Genomic DNA, 12,921 nt, shown 5'->3' on the forward strand with positions numbered 1-12,921 from the left:
GAGTATGTGTTGTACAATGCCATGTTTGACTCGGGAGCTTCGCATAATTTGATGCCGAAAACGATTATGGAGAAGCTGGGACTTGACATCACAAGGAAGTATCATGATTTGTATTCGTTTGATTCCAGCCGGGTAAGATGTATTGGTTTGATCAAAGACTTGGTGGTGAGTCTAGATCAAATTCCAGCGAAGAATGTTTTGATGGATGTGGTGGTGGCGGATATTCCTCCGCGGTTCGGCATGTTGCTGTCGAGATCATGGGGAGCCAAGCTCAAAGGTACACTTCAGCTTGATTTTTCATATGCCACAATTCCAGTTTTCGGTCAAATGAGGAAGTTATATCGGGAACAAAAGATGAAATACATGATCACTAGTAAGGAAAAGCCCGTCAATCATCCTGTAAATTATGTACAAACAGATTTAGAATCTTTTGTTTTGTTTGCGGATAATTTCAATGAGGTAGATAGTCAGTTAGTTCAAGTAGAAGATATACCAGACATTTCAGAAAATTTCAGAGAAGTTTTGAGAAAGGAAAGTGAAGAAAGGTCTGCTGTCATAAGGCCAATTGCTGAAACAAATGGGCAGCAAACAGAGCATGCATCAACATCAGATTTTCAGCACTTAGAAGATGATGAGGATGGTCTTTGGACCATGGATTTTGATGGCGCAGTGGGCAGCGATGGTGCTGGTATAGGTGTGTGGATTCGAAGCCCATTTTCAGTCCAAAACCAAGTTCCAAGCAAGGTACGGGTATGTTCTTATAAATTGGCATTTGATTGTTCAAATAATGAGGCGGAATACGAAGCTCTTATTGCTGGTCTGAAAATCCTTCGGAAGTTGAAGGCAAAGAAGATAGCGGTATATGGCGACTCCGAGTTGGTTATCAAGCAAGTGAAAGGTGAATTTCAGGCCAAACATCCTCGTATGCGAGCATATCAGAATGCTGTCCTAGATATCTTAAAGCGGTTTTCAGAACATACTTTGACATGTGTGCCCCGGATTCAAAATGGTGTTGCGAATGCATTGGCAAAGGCAGCAAGTAATTTGAAAATACCCATGAATTCCAGCAATAAGTTTGAGATATATGTAAAGCATCGTCCTACAGTCCCAGATAATCAAAGGTGTTGGCAAGTTTTCCAAGATGACGAAGAAATCAAAGATTTTCTGCAAATTGAGGGTAAATTCGAAGACATTTCAATAGACATGGAAGCTGAAGGAGTAAATCATATGGATGTTTTGCAGCTCAAGGACAATTACATTCCTAAGGGATTAATTCCTTTGGAAGAATTGTTCGATCAAGATGATGTGGCCCGCAAGCCAACTTTGAGGCCAACGGACGAAGGTGTTGAAGATGTCAATCTTGGGACAGCCGAAAATCCAAAGATGGTGAAGCTCTCGAAAGCATTGCCGCCAAAGGTAAAGAAAGAGTATATCAGATTGTTGTCTTCGTTTTCTAATGTTTTTGCATGGGACTATTCAGATTTGAAAACTTATGACACAAGTATCATTCAGCATACTATTCCCATAAAGCCAAATCAAAAGCCTTTCCGACAAAAATTGAGAAGAATTAATCCTAAATTGTTGCCATTAATCGAGAAGGAAGTCAATAGGTTATATAAGTCTGGAATCATAGTGCCAATCCGATTTTCTGATTGGATTTCCAACTTGGTGCCCGTGAGAAAGAAGACCGGCGAGATTCGCTTGTGTATAGACTTCAGAAATCTGAACAAGGTGTCATTAAAGGACAATTATCCGCTGCCCAAAATGGATCATATATTGCAGCGGGTAGTGGGGGCATCAAGGATGTCATTGCTTGATGGTTATTCCAGGTATAATCAGATTTTGGTACATGAAGATGACCGTGACAAGACAGCATTTACTACTCCGTGGGGTACATTTCATTATGCCAAGATGCCGTTTGGATTGAAGAACGCGGGTGCCACTTTTCAGCGAGCAATGGACATGGCCTTTGCTAATGAGAAAGATGTCTTTTTGGTTGTTTATCTTGATGATCTGACCGTGTTTTCTAAATCTGATGATGAGCATTTGTTTCATTTGACTAAGGTGTTTCAAAAGTGCAGAAAGTATGGTATCTCATTGAATCCGAAGAAGAGTCTTTTTGCTATGAGCGAAGGCAAGCTGTTGGGTCATATTATTTCTAAAGATGGCATTCGTATAGATCCTGCACGAGTGGAAGCAATTCAGCAATTAGAGCAGCCCCGAAGCAAGAAAGAAATTCAGTCCTTCAATGGCAAATTGAATTTTCTGCGTCGCTTCATTCCCAATCTTGCCGAACATCTTAGAGAGATAACCAACATGCTCAAGAAGGACAACGAGCTCAAATGGACCGAAGAGGCGGTAAAGTCTTTTAATTTGATAAAGGTAATCTTATCTTCAGCCCCAACTTTGATCAGCCCAGATTATACACAGGATTTTATTTTATTTTCATTTGCTTCTGAGCATACGTTGGCAGCCGTATTGATGCAAAAGAGAGATGGGGTTGAGAGGCCCATTGCTTTTTTCAGCCGCATCATAAGGGACGGAGCGCTGAATTATAATATTATTGAAAAGCAAGCATTGGCGCTGATCAAAGCCTTGAAAGATTTCCGGGTATACATATTGAATTCTCATATTTTAGCATATGTTCCCAATGCAGCTGTTAAGGATGTTTTAGTACAAACGGAACCGGAAGGAAGAAGGGGTAAGTGGATCGCTGCACTATTAGAGTATGATGTAGAAATTAAGCCTACCAAGTTGATTAAAGGTCAAGGTCTTGCTAAGTTGATGGCTGAAACGAATCTCCATGTCCTTGACATCAATTTGATTGCTGCCTTATCCGATGAAGATGAAGAAAATGCAGTTCTACAGGTATCCGATATCTTTGTTTCCTCTCCTTGGTATGCTGATATAGTTTATGTGCTTCAAAATTTGTCCTCACCCCCTGGGATGCCTAGAAATAAAGCTAGAACATTGAAGCTAAAGGCTACCAAATTTTGCATTATCAAATCAGCACTTTATTGGAAAGACCCCGATGGCATATTGCTGAACTGTTTGGTCGAAGAAGAAGCTAAGACAACAGTAGAAGATTTTCATAAAGGTGACTGTGGGGGTCACTTGTTTTGGAAGACCACGGCTAATAAGATCTTGAGAGCTGGTTTCTATTGGCCTTCTTTATTTTCTGATGTGTATAAAGCGGTAAAGAGCTGTCACGAATGTCAAATTTTTCAAGGAAAGCAGAAATTACAGCCGTTGCCTCTCAAGCCCGTTGAAATCAGCGCACCATTTCAGCAATGGGGCTTGGATTTTATTGGCGAAATCCACCCAGCATCTTCCGGGCAGCATCGATGGATCTTGACCGCCACGGATTACTTCACGAAGTGGATTGAAGCCATTCCCACCCGGCAAGCCACGGACTCGGTAATTATTTCTTTTCTTGAGAATAACATATTGTCACGTTTCGGCTGTCCACACAAGTTGATTACAGATAATGCAGCAGCATTCAAATCGAAGAAAATGGTTGATTTTTGCTATAAATATAACATCAGCTTGGGGCATTCGACCGCCTACCATCCGCAAGGTAATGGGCTGGCTGAATCTTCGAACAAATCTCTAGTGAACATCATAAAGAAATTGCTGGAAATAAATAAGAAGAGCTGGCACAAAAAGTTAGTAAATGCATTATGGGCTGATCGGGTAAGTCAAAAGAAGTCAATTGGTATGTCACCTTTTGAACTGGTTTATGGAGTAGATGCAGTGTTTCCTACTTCACTTAGTGTTCCAGTAGCCAAGTTGTTTCAAGAAGCTGGTGGCGAGGAGGATCCTATGCAACGACGGATCAGTCAAATGATTCATTTACAGCAGACACGAGAGGAGGTTCATCAAAATTCCCTTAAGTTGCAGGAGCGCATAAAGAAAATCTATGACAAAAAGGCCAAATCAGATGATTTTCAGATAGATGATGTTGTTTTGAGATGGGATGCCCGAAATGAAGACAAAGGGAAACATGGAAAATTCGACAACTTGTGGAAAGGTCCCTACAAAATTGCAGCGTACCGTGGTCCAAATGCTTTTCTTCTCAAAGAAATGAATGGTGATGAATGTCTTGGTGGGTCGGTGAATGGCCGGCTGCTCAAAAGGTATCATGCTTGAGCATTTTCTGCTCTAATCACTCTCATTGTAATTACCATTTTACTTTTATTCTGCAGCAAGTGTGAACTGATCTCCCATCTTCAGTTTGGGGCCCGAGGTGAAGGCTATAATTCTGAAAATGGTGATTAGTTGGTGTGAGTTTTTAAAGTTGTTTTAGTCAGTCTATTTTCTGCGTAAAGTGAGTCGGTTTATGTCAAAGTTAGTTTAAATTTCAGTCAAATGTCAAAGTCAAATAAAGTTGTCCAAATTTGGTCACATGTGTAAAAGTTGACTCCATTGCCCAATGTTAATAAAGCACTGGTCTGCTCTCCCAGAGGTCTAAGGTTCTTGGTACCTCCAAGGAGCTACCATCCCCATTGGAGCCAATGTTAGATTCGGTCTTGTCGCCCTCCATCAGCGATCAAAACTCTTTGCATTTGCATAAGTAGGTGTCTCATCAGTGTCAATTTTTGCATCCCATTAGGCATGCCATAACCCTGATGGAGGAGCTGGTGTATTTGTACCCCTCTTGGCATTGTTGGATCAGGTCATTTCAGTCATTAAGCTTTTTCAAGCTTGTCTTGTCTTGTCTTGAGGTCAAATTCCTAGGTTTAGGGTTTTGGTCAAGTATGTTTACAAGGTCATGTTTCTGAAGGTCAATAAGTGCTCAGCAAGCCAGAGGGATGATTGTAAAGATGTTTCTTCGAAATTTTTTATCTTGTACAGTTAACTTTCACCTTGGATTTAAAAACTCTGTTTTTAAAGCCAAGGTCATTTTTCAAATTTTTGTAAAAAGTGATGAAATTTCAAAAGACTTCAGCAGACAGCATGTAACCCTGGTCCCCTTGCCAAGATCCCTCAGATGATCTCCCTGCAAAAAGAATCAAGCCAAAGCACTAAATGAGTCAATTTCAGGACAAAGGAAACCAAAAAGTCAGTTTTATAAAGTGTCAAAGAGAAACATTAGAAAGTGGGTTTGAGCATGAAATTTATTCAAATGAAGCTTATAAAGACCCAATCTCCCTCCTTTTACTCTCATTGTGCATCCAAGACACTCGCAAGAGAGATTGGGCGAGCATCCAAGCGATTTTGAGTGAAGACTGGTCGAAATTAGGAGTAGGACAGGCACGCGACCCGTCAGGCCAGGCGCGCGACCCGTCAGAGCTCAACCCGCAGTATAATTTCATAACGGGCGCGACCCGTTGGGTGAGGCGCACGACCCGTCAGCGACCTCCCTTCCAAACTCATTGCAAATTCGTTCAAGCACCCTCCAAATCATCAAATTGCTTGAGGTAGGTTCTCCAAACTTGGAAATGGTTGCTGGTTATGTTTAAAAGACATCATGAATGTGTTTAAAGATCAAATTGTGCAAGAGGAAGAGGCTCCATATGGCTGCAATGTTTGATTATTAAAATGTGCTAGGGTTTATTGTTGTTCATGTTTTTTCCCTTGTAATTATTTTCCTCTTTCCCCTTTTCACTTCCCTTGTATTTCCATGTAATTTCCCCTTGCTAAATTGTAAAATAAATACAAACCCTACCACTCTCCCTAAACACTAAAAAAAAAAAAACTCAAACCCTAAACCTACTTCTCCATATGCCCATGTAAACACATGAATTTGATGATGCATGTGCAGTGATGTTTGCAGTGTTTTTCCCTAAATTCCCTGTTGTATACATGTATTCCCATTTTCCTTGTAAAAATGTCCCTCCCCTAACATTTCCCTCATGTTCCTTGTCCCCTTGAAACAGCATATAAATCAGCTTTTTACAGGCAGAAACAGCAGCACAGTTTGTCCACTTTGCTCCTTAAACAATGTCAGAAACCGAAACCTATGAGCAAAGTGATGACCAGTCATCAGCTTCAGAGATTGAGGTACAGAGGAGGCCTCATAAGGGTGGAAAAGGTGGTCATCATAGGCGAGAGGAGCCCACCTCTTTAGCAGATTTACAGGCTTGTCCTATGGCAGTCACATGTTTCCAGTATATGTCTTGCTATGAGTTTTGTGAGAGGATCTCTCGGATTCAGCACCACAGAGAGTTGGCTCGCCTATTTGTTTTACACTTGCATGATGGACATGTCAACCTTGCAGGGGTGAACTTTACATTGACACCCGAGGTGATCTCACATGCCACAGGGATACCTAATGTTGGGGAGATATGGAATAAGCGCAAGGTGCTGGATAGTGTTCACTTTGAGCCTTTTGTCCGGCCACCATTCATGAGACATTTGGCAGGTGTGTTTCCATTCAGGTTTCTCAGGAGCGAGTATGCTCCCATGATGAGGCTCATCATGCACTATTTTACCTGTGAGGGTAGATTTTCACAGATATATTCGTACCATATTCGCCTATTGATGCACTTCACACGGGTACGGATGATGAACATCCCTGTTTTCTTCTATCAGAACATTCAGAGGATGGTGTCCATGTTGCAGAGGAAGAGCCCGGCACAGCAGTATAGGAGCCTGTACCATTATGGTTTGATTCAGCTTGTAGTATTGCATCAGTTGGCTCAGCAGGGCATCTCATGGGAGGAGTTCATCTCTCGTGAGTTTTTCACAGCACCACCCTCGCCACATCCTGAGGTTGTTCACGAGGAGGGAGGACCATCACAGCGGCATGACATCCCCGTCACTAGACATGTCAGCTCCTCACCATTGGTTACTTATCAGAGAGGCCAGAGGGCCTTATTTGCAGCAGCTCGGCGAGTACTTTCTCCACAGCATGTGGAAGGGGTCTCGCCTTCTTCATCGGCTCAGCGAGTGTTATCTCCACATCAGGTGGAAGGGGCCTCGCTTTCTTCACCAGCACAGGTACCAGGGAGGGGCAAACAGCCCATGATTGATGAGGGGCCATCAGGAGTTCCAGATATTGAGCTTGTTGATCTTGAGGCCAGTTCTCCGAGCCAAGAGGCAAAGGAGATCATTCAGCATCTCAGAGCTGAAAATGATGCCTTGCAGAGGAGATTAGAGGGGGCACAATGGACCATCACATACCTCGAGCAGCGCAACAAATAGTTGGAAGATGAGCAAGCACTTGATGAGCTGTGGAGGATTCGTAGTGACCGCATTTTGAACCGGAGAAGACCCGGTGATCCATTGCCCGCTGACCGAGAGTCCATGCTCATCCAGGTAAATGCACACTTGGAGAGGTTGTTGGCTAAGGCCAACCAAGAGAAGAAATTGCTGAGGAACATGAAGAACCATTACTGGGCAAGAATGCATGTGTGCAAGGCAAAAATGAAAATGTTTCAAAGGCGGTTGACCGAGGCACTAAAACAGAGAAAGAGGCCCAATCCCCTCCGTATCTTGGCTGAGGCTTCACTCAAGGATCAAGGTACTAAATAGCCTAGCCACAGCACAAATCCCAAGAAATTTTGAGAATTTTGGGTGAATTTTGGCATTTTCAGGCAATTTGCAGGTTTTTCCCATTAACGGGTCTCACCCCCCGCGCGACCCTTCATCATGGCAACTCCATTTGGAAAAAACTCAGCATTTCCAAATTTTTCATGCAAAGTTACATATGCTCATGGATGGACTTGAGATTTGGTGAAGTTTTGGGCCTCCAGAAAGTCAAAAAACTAGCAAAAAATGACTTTCTGCCACTTTTTTGAATTGCAGAAAGCAGTCTTGGGAGATTTGATTTTTGACAGGGCAAATGAACTCCAAATTCAAAAATTCCAGTTGGGTTGGAAAGTAGACTCACAGACCTTTCCAACAAGCCTACTCTTGCCCAATTTGGACACCTGAAAGTGCCCAAAAAGTGGCTCCAAAGGCGCGCGACCCGTCAGGCAGATTTTTCCAAAATGCACTGTACAGCTCAGAAAAACGCAGTTTGACCCATTTTGACTTTTTGGGGTGAATTATGATTCTCTTTGATGTAATTATTGTACTTTTAAGACACTTTTACTCTTATGTAACACTTCTAGAAGATTCATTCATGAAAAGGGTAAATATTAAATGAATGAATTGGTTTCCTAGCTTATAGAGGCAAGTTGTTTGACTGCCTAGTTTGTAGTGCTTAGTTTAGAAGTAGTTGAAACAGCTCCTAGGATAGTGAGCTCGACCCATGGAGGCAGGGAAAGAGGTTAGATCATCTATATTATGTACTTTCTTGCTCATTTTCATGGTTGGACTCTTGAGGGAGAAGCTATCATTGTATTATTCACTGTATCTCTGCAATTTTTGGCTAAGGAAGACCAGGGTTTTGCAGTCCTCTTTGGGATTCTTGTGGACTCATGTGTTGATGGTTTGTTTCTCAATGTACTTGTAAGTGTGTTATGTGACTCATTTCCTTTCTTTTAATTCTGCACATTAAACAAATGAAGTGTTAAAGTAAGAATTCATGCCTGCCATGCTCTGCTTTTAAGTTTGTTTAATTTCAATGTTTTCTACTGTCTAAAGAGAATTCAAAGTTATTGTTTGCTCTCTTTAGCTCTTCACCTTTCATTCCTGACCATCCACCTCAATCAAAGGCATCAATTTGTCTCCTACCTCGCCCCAAAGAACCCCCTGCAGAAACTGTGTCCAATCCCCGCACCCAAAATTGCCCTCTCCTCAATTTGCCACCAAAAACCCAAAAAACCCCAAATCAAACTCCTTGATCAGTTTACTAGCCTAAAATCAGTGTTACCTTATTGGTCATCTCATCTATTGAATATTTTATCGAGATAGACCGGAGAGAGCCTTCTCCTGCCCCGTAGGGCTAGCTACGAGGCTAAATGGTTTGATGTTGCCTTGAGGTTTACCTTTCTCAGCCTGAGGTGAAATTTCAAGCGCTAACAGGTTCTTTATCATCACGACATCACCACTTCTATCAGTAATTTCCCGAGGGTCTCTTCCATTGTAGGGAAGGTACTAAACCCGATGAACCAATTCAGCTATGATGCCGACGGGTTTTTCGACCCATAATATTTCCTTGTGAACTAAACAGAGAAACTTCTTTATGACCAACATTGTGATAGGGGTCGGAGAAAGTGAGGAATAGATAAGAGACAGAGAAACCCAGCTTTTTCTACCTTTCGTAGCCACTCCTTTGGCTATAGCATCGTCACTGTCCCTTCGACACTCTACTCCATCAATGCGTCAGTCGCCAGATGGGGAAATTTTACTGTATCTACGAGGTCCCAGTCTTCGAATTTCATTGTCGCAACTCAGCCAACCACTGAGCTTTCCACTGGGATTGCTTTTGGAAGAGCTGGGGTAATGATTATAGTTTCGACTTCATCCAGATTTGTAGTTACCTTTTCCTTCCCCTTGCTTGGAGACACATACTTGGGTCGGCGCACTAGTTGGATGGGGTCCTCCTCAAGGTTTACTTCTTCGACATATGTAGGAGAATCTTTGACTTCCTCATCGCTTTCAATTGTGACAGTTTTACCCTTTTCCTCCATTCTGAACTTGCTAAAGTGCAGGTGTTGCGGCGACCTTCTTTTTGGTTCTGGAATCTAAGGGTCTTTCCTGGTCTTCGGTGTCCGGGGTAATTTAGGGAGCTTGGCTACTTGCGGCGTTGCTTCTTGTGGATTCTTTACAGTAGGGTTTTTTGCTTTGAGGATTGCTTCCTGGTAATTTTTTGGCAATGCTTGAAACCATAGACTTGTTTCAGGTTGCTCGTCACTCATCTTGTGCTTGTCTCGGACCCAAGGCGACTTTCTTGCAGGACGGTAAAGCATGGTGGTGTGACCTTTACTATGATTATATATGATTCCGAATTTAAAATTGGTTGTTCTCCCTTGCAGCAGCTCATCAATGCTATTTTGGCGGTTATTCTTTTGCCTTACTTGCCTGCCGCCCGCTCTAATGTGCCTTAAATGGGCCATCATATCATGAACAGTACCTGTAATAGTCACTTTCCATCTTTCCTTCACGGTAGCAAATCCCCAGGGACACAAGTGCAGTTCTTGTATGTATGTTGTGGCCATGTCACACAGCTTCACAGTAACCCGTTTTATAATCCTACACCCTCTTCCAACTGCGTGGGGCACTAGGACTGGGCCGCGTACAGATAGTCAGGTGGGTGGATCCCTCGCACGGGTCTTCCGTTTCCCAGCTAGCCTGGGCTGCGAGCACCCATTGCGTTCCCTTGATTCTGCTAACGGATTGCGGTGTGTGCATCCTTGTCCTCCCGAGTGCAAGAGAAACCATGCTAGCGGCGTTACTGCTTGTAGCAAGGTAGGAGAGTTAGCCATGTCCATTTCCTTCGTTAGTTCCTTGTGTAGGTGACTTCTAACTGTAGCTTATTAATTTCTTCATCTAGATTCGCACTCTGTGCACGACGTCTAGCCTATGTTGCTTCTATCTTTCCAAGTTGCATTTCACCACGCAAGATGGCTTCCCAGAGCTGCTAAATCCTTTTGTGGATGTTTTCCCTGCGAGGGTGGGTTGTATCTGTGTTGGGTTGTTTTTCATAATGATAATTCCCTGCCCGGCCATGCGAGCCTTCGATCCATGCATGTTTGAGTGGTTTGATGGGCGCCTGATGAGCACCCGTAGCCTTCATCGTTGATGAACGACCATTCTATATCAACTTGGCTTTTGTGCATGTCCTTCAGTCTATACTTGGAACCACCTCCTCCATTTTGGCTTCTGTGGCCCCCCTCATGGTGCGCGCAACACATCCTCTGACACATTATATTTCTCCCGTGCTACGCATAAAGTGCCAACCTGGGCGAGATGCCTTTCATCTGTTGTGCTGCTCTCTGCTGGCTGTTGTCATTCCTCAGTGGTTACGCATTTTAAGGACCGAATCATCATATTGCAGTTCAGTGTCGTAGCTTCCTGCAACCGTTTCTGCCATCGCTCAGTCTCCTCATCGGAATCCACTGTACAGGTGTTGTCGCGCTCCCACACGACTCTTCCACCGTCTGCGGAATGCACCAGATCTTGGTCTTGCATTGTTCTCTGATAAATGCAATCCAACTCGTCGTTGCTTTCTTCGTCCCGCATGGGTTCAGTGTAGCATTCTCCTTCTACTAGGTCCAACAGAACGACTACTCATAGTGACTTCTTTTCGAACGTCATTTTCCGCCTTTTTAAGTTAATGATCCCTTTCATGTCTGTTGCCCAATCAATTCTGAGCAGTGCAGGGTAAGGATTACTGTCATCAACAATCTCTATGACTTTGAAATTGGTCTATGTACTTACACCGTCGATATCTACAGTCACTCCTTGTAGTCGGCCCATTGGTAAGATCTTTTGTTGGTTGGCCATTCATAGCTGAATCGGGGACCATTGCAATGCGGGCTTGCCCATGTGCTCCCAGGTTTGTTTAGGTAATACGTTCACATCCGAGCCTAAGTCTAGGATGACCTGATCCATTTCATACTCACCGATTTGCGTTGTCAGTCTCATTTCCCGTCTGATGCACAGCGCATGTATTCCTATTTTCCAGACTACATGCGGCTCGCCCGAACCGGCGCACCTCGTGATCAGCTCCTGTAATCCTTGAATGGATTTACTATCACGCAACAATTTCATGCATGTTTCAAGAAAGGTAGTAATGGTGGAGACTATAGCGCTCCCTTTTCGCACATCGGGGAAATTAACGTTGGACAGTCTACCATCTCATGATCAAACTATTCACAATAGGGGCAAAAAGCCCTGGTTGGGTTAGTACAGTCGTAAGCATAGTGTCCCAACCCTCCATAGTTATAACAAATTAGCTGCCCGCGGCCCCACCCGGGCCCCATTCCTCTTCTTCAGCCGCGTCCTTGAAATCCCCCTCGCACGTTAGTCTGCATTCGGTAAGTCGGGGTTCTTTCCATCATTACATCATAACTTTGACATGTTCGCTCATCGTGTCCCACCGATCGACAAAAGTTGCAATACAACTGTTGCGGGGTATGGGTATACTTTTGCAATAGGTGGCAGTTATCTGTTGCATGTTTCCCACCCACTTGACAAATCGCGCACCAGAGCACAGGTGCGGCACTTGGTCCTACTTGTACCTCCACTTTTAACGGCATCGGGCCTCCCCCCACTAGATAGTTCGCGAAGACAAGGAAATGGTCCTTATCACATGCTTGGCTCTTACATTTAATACAGCCTACCTCTGCCCATACCTCTGGTTGGGACACTCTTTCTTGCTTCAAGCTTTGCATTTCTAAACTCAAGTTTTGGAGCTGCGCGTCAATTTGCTGAACTCCCAACCCTAGATCCGGTGTTGGGGTCTCATGTAACCTCATTGTTGTCTCCAATGCCTCAGCTTGGTTTGAGATCTTTTGTTGTGACAGAGTCATCCTCAGATGTGGTGTTAGAGATGCCACAAACCATGTGCAATGTTGCGCATCTGTCAAGGTCATGTTGGCTTTGCGAATAGTGCTCTTTAAGCTTTGGTCCAAGTCCCATGGAGTTTCACCAAGCAACATTGCGATCTCCTTGAACCCAATAACCGACTGGGTTTCTGATTTTGGTCAACCAAACTCTTTATTTAATGCATCTTGGATTTCCACTATTCCCTCATTCGGATGATCGGTCGAGTATTTTATGTACCATGTCAATGTGCGGTCCTATAGTGCACTAACTAGGGTGGCCTTTTTGATGTTCTCATATGTTATGCCTTGGGCGTCCCATATAGACCGTATCACAAACTAGAACCACCCGGGTTCTTCATTCCCTATACCCTTAAATATTGGCAGTTTGATTGCACCCTCCATTCTGACTTTTGGTAGAGGTGGGGGTGGGGGTGGGGTCGGGGTTGGTGTGGATGGATTCGATGAAGGTGATGCAGGGGGTGGCGTGCACGGAGGTGGTATTAGTGGGAAGCGCTCTGTGATCAACTGGACCGCACTTCCT

This window comes from Pinus tabuliformis, chromosome 3_2, assembly GCF_031772625.1.
Source record: "Pinus tabuliformis cultivar Carrire ecotype Pingquan chromosome 3_2, CPIR1, whole genome shotgun sequence".
Classification (NCBI taxonomy): domain Eukaryota; kingdom Viridiplantae; phylum Streptophyta; class Pinopsida; order Pinales; family Pinaceae; genus Pinus; species Pinus tabuliformis.